Below are 5,000 nucleotides of genomic sequence, written 5' to 3' on the forward strand. Positions count from 1 at the left end.
ATATACATCATCATCATCTCGGACAAAACACCGATCAAAAATGAGAAAGTTTCTAGAAACAATCCCTCGCCAAGGCGTCCATATATAATACGAACCCCCGGCTATCAACTAATTTCTTATACACATTCCATCTCGACCCTTCGCTATACATGTGAATATAACGACACGGTGATTCGAGATTCAACAATATTTGTCGCTCGGAACGAATTGAGTGGTTGCAAATTTTTTGTGAACATAACCCGCAACGGGCAGAGGATCACGATTTTAAGGTTGGTCGCTTAAAGGCCATTCGACTACAAAGAGACGAAGCGGACCGCGACCTCGCTGCATGAGGTTGACGAAAGCGACCCAAGATGCGAAAGCCGAAACCAACACACCTTGCCAGTACCCAAACGCCGAGGTCGGATTCGGGTCTACCACTTACCAACTGAATATCATCCTAAAAAGAACTCCAAACAGTCTAGGACAGGACCCATTCTCCACCCCTTCTATATATGTCAGGAGAACCCCGGATTCCCCTCCAGACACGATTTAGCAAACTTTTCCCGATCGATCCGACCCACCGAGGCCGTTTCGACCGTTCGCCGCGCCTACTAGAGCTGATTTCTTCGGACTCCGATCAGAAAATCCGCCGATGCATGTCGTTAACACCTAGTCCGCCTCGTCCGATCGATCGAGGCCGTTTCGACCGTTCGCCGCGCCTACTAGAGCTGATTTCTTCGGACTCCGATCAGAAAATCCGCCGATGCATGTCGTTAACACCTAGTCCGCCTCGTCCGATCGATCTAGGCCGTCTCGAACCACCCATCGCGCATCGAAAGTCGCATCTCTCGAACTCCGATCCGGAAATCGGCCGATGCATCACGTTAACTATTTCTTATATATCTAATATAATATACATGGAGACGGTAAGAATTCTTTTAATCGAAGATATACATATACTTCTCATCAATATCCAAAAGCTTATCGAAAAATAAATTATTCAACTTTTACGTGAAGAATCGTTCACCCAAACCTTATCCCCTATATATGTCAGGAGAACCCAAGGTTCCCCTCCAGACACGATTTAGCAAACTTTTCCCGATCGATCCGACCCACCGAGGCCGTCTCGACCGTCCGCTGCGCCTACTAGGGCCGATTTCTTCGGACTCCGATCAGAAAATATACCGATGCATGTCGTTAACACCTAGTCCGCCTCGTCCGATCTATCTAAACAGTCTCGACGCACCCAACACTCTTTCAAAGTCGGATTACTCGGACTCAATCTGAAAATGGACCGATGCATGACGTCAACACTTAGCCCGCCTCGTCTGATCTATCTAAGCCATCTCGACCCACCCAACACGCCTTCCAAGTCGGATCACTCGGACTTCGATCTGAAAATCTCCGGACTCATTTTTATGAATATCCCCAGTCAGTAAGAACGTTATTTCGCCAATATATACCAACAATAAACCATATTCCAATAGCTGAACCAAAAATATAATTCCCGATCCAAACGTTCTGCATCGCCCAACGCGACCACCTTCCCTATATATGTCAGGAGAGCACAGGGTTCCCCTCCAGACAACACTTACGCTCTATCCCCGACTCTCGGTCGATCGATAGGCCAGGTCAGCGGTGTCTGTTTCGGCCGAAGCTCGGACTTTGGTCAAAATGTTCCGATACAAAATTTGAACCAAGATAGATACAGATATGATTCCTTCTTAAATATACGTTGATTATCGAACAGAATATGGTAAATATTTTGCGATGACCGAGGATTTCATGAATTTTTTTTTTTTTTCGAAAAAATTTTCTATTATCGGAATTTCCTCAAATTTCATTTGGTTGCCTCCTAATGCTTATTAAAAATGATAACCAACAATCAGAATCATTATTTATCATTTATTTCAATTTTTATAATGAAAAACGTTCACGTCCTTTCGCGCCTCTCGATCGTCGTTTACGTGATGCATCGGTCAGCCCTAGTTTACGTGGTGCATCGGTAAGATCGAGTTCACGTTCTGCATCGGTCTGCCCGAGTTTACGTGGTGCATCGGTAAGATCGAGATTACGTGGTGCATCGGTAAGATCGAGTTCACGTTCTGCATCGGTCTGCCTGAGTTTACGTGGTGCATCGGTATGATCGAGTTTACGTTCTGCATCGGTGTGATCTAGTTTACGTTGTGCATCGGTAAGATCGAGATTACGTGAAGCATCGGTATGATCGAGTTTACGTTCTGCATCGGTCTGGACTCTGAGATATATTTTCGACGTGAAAATGTTCCGATACAACTTTTGAACCAGGATAGTTAGAGAGATGATTTTTTCTGGGATGTACGTTGATTGGGGAATGGATTGTGGAAAATAACTTGCCATGACCGAGGTGTTCTCGAATTTTTTTTTTTTTTCGAAAAATATTTTCTGATTTTGGATTTCACTCAAATTTGATTTCGTTGCCTTCTAATGTGTTCTAAAAGAGTAAATCAGTAATCAGAATCGAAAAATATTTTTCGGATTTTTTTTTTTTTGAAAAAAAATTTTCTGATTTTGGAATTTCCTCAAATTTGATTTGGTTGCCTTCTAATGTGTTTTTAAAGCGTAAATCAGTAATCAGAATCAATATTCATTGTCGACTTTAATTTTTATAAGGAAAAATGTTCACGTCCTTAAACGCCTCCCCATCATTAGCCCGAGTCCAAGTCGATGTCAGTCCCGAGCGGACGGTGTCAGATACTACCTATCGCCCCGGTCTGGACTTGGCGAGGTATTTCGACGTGAAATGTTCCGATACAACTTTTGAACCAGGATAGTTAGAGAGATGATTTCTTCTATGTTGTACGTTGATTGTGGAATGGATTGTGGGAAATAACTTGCCATGACCCAGGTGTTCTTGAATTTTTTTTTTTTTCGAAAAAAATTTTCTGATCTTGAAATTTCCTCAAATCTGATTGCGTTGCCTTCTAATGTGTACTAAAAGAGTAAATCAGTAATCAGAATCAATATTCATTGTCGACTTTAATTTTTATAAGGAAAAATGTTCACGTCCTTAAACGCCTCTCCATCGTTACCCCGACTCCAAGACGATGTTAGACCGGAGCGGACGGTGTCAAATGCGACCGATCTCCCCGGTCTGGACTTAGCGAGATATTCCGACGTGAAATGTTCCGATACAAAAATTTAACTGTGATAGTTAGAGAGATGGTTCCTTTTGTGATGTACGTTGATTGTGTAATAGAATATGGAAATAAACTTGAGATGACCGAGGTCTTCTGGGATTTTTTTTTTTTTTCGAAAAATATTTTTCGATTTCGGAAATCCCTCAAATTTCATTGAGATATGTCCTAATGTGTTCTTAAAACTTAAATCAACAATCAGAATTAATATCCAAAAGTTATTTCATTTTTTATAAGGAAAAACGTTCACGTCCTTTCCGCTCCCAAAAAGTGAGATATCATAGAAAATATCGCTATATTTGTTGTTTACGGCCATACCACGCTGAAATTGCCAGTTCTCGTCAGAACACTGAAGCCAAGCAGCGTCGGGCGCGGTTAGTACTTGGATGGGTGACCGCTTGGGAACACCGCGTGCTGTAAGCTTTTTTTTTACGTTCTGCATCGGTCTGCCGAGATAACGTGGTGCATCGGTATGATCGAGTTTACGTTCTGCATCGGTAAGATCGAGATTACGTGATGCATCGGTAAGATTGAGATTACGTGGTGCATCGGTAAGATCGAGTTTACGTGGTGCATCGGTAAGATCCAATTCACGTTCTGCATCGGTAAGATCCAGTTCACGTGGTGCATCGGTAAGATCGAGATTACGTGGTGCATCGGTAAGATCGAGTTTACGTGGTGCATCGGTAAGATCCAATTCACGTTCTGCATCGGTAAGATCCAGTTCACGTGGTGCATCGGTAAGATTGAGATTACGTGGTGCATCGGTAAGATCGAGTTTACGTGGTGCATCGGTAAGATCCAATTCACGTTCTGCATCGGTAAGATCCAGTTCACGTGGTGCATCGGTAAGATCGAGATTACGTGGTGCATCGGTAAGATCGAGTTTACGTGGTGCATCGGTAAGATCCAATTCACGTTCTGCATCGGTAAGATCCAGTTCACGTGGTGCATCGGTAAGATTGAGATTACGTGGTGCATCGGTAAGATCCAGTTCACGTGGTGCATCGGTAAGATGGAGATTACGTGGTGCATCGGTAAGATCGAGATTACGTGGTGCATCGGTAAGATCTACTTTACGTTCTGCATCGGTCTGCCCTTGTTTACGTGGTGCATCGGTAAGATCGAGATTACGTGAAGCATCGGTATGATCGAGTTTACGTTCTGCATCGGTCTGCCCGATATTACGTGGTGCATCGGTCTGCCCTAGTTTACGTGGTGCATCGGTTTGGACTTAGAGATATATTTTCGACGTGAAAATGTTCCGATACAACTTTTGAACCAGGATAGTTAGAGAGATGATTTTTTCTGGGATGTACGTGGATCGGGGAATGGATTGTGGGAAATAACTTGCCATGACCGAGGTGTCCTCGAATTTTTTTTTTTTTCGAAAAAAATTTTCTGATTGTGGAATTTTCTCAAATTTGATTTGGTTGCCTCCTAATGTGTTCTAAAAGAGTAAATCAGTAATCGGAATCGAAAAATATTTTTCGGATTTTTTTTTTTTTCGAAAAAAATTTTCTGATCGTGGAATTTCCTCAAATTCGATTTGGTTGCCTTCTAATGTGTTTTTAAAGCGTAAATCAGTAATCAGAATCAATATTCATTGTCGACTTTAATTTTTATAAGGAAAAATGTTCACGTCCTTAAACGCCTCCCCATCATCAGCCCGAGTCCAAGTCGATGTCAGTCCCGAGCGGACGGTGTCAGATACTACCTATCGCCGAGGTCTGGACTTGGCGAGATATTACGACGTGAAATGTTCCGATACAACTTTTGAACCAGGATAGTTAGAGAGATGATTTCTTCTATGTTGTACGTTGATTGTGGAATGAAATACGG

At 42.6% G+C, this 5,000-nt stretch overlaps 1 non-coding gene across 1 annotated transcript; it reads left to right on the forward strand.

Moving 5' to 3' along the window:
- Positions 1-3,462: 3,462 nt before the first annotated feature.
- LOC123687013 lies at positions 3,463-3,581 on the forward strand. The gene has a single exon (XR_006748762.1). It is a non-coding gene; the product is annotated as a 5S ribosomal RNA (ribosomal RNA).
- The last annotated feature ends 1,419 nt before the right edge of the window (positions 3,582-5,000 follow it).

This window comes from Harmonia axyridis, chromosome X (assembly GCF_914767665.1).
Source record: "Harmonia axyridis chromosome X, icHarAxyr1.1, whole genome shotgun sequence".
NCBI classification, from domain to species: Eukaryota; Metazoa; Arthropoda; class Insecta; order Coleoptera; family Coccinellidae; genus Harmonia; species Harmonia axyridis.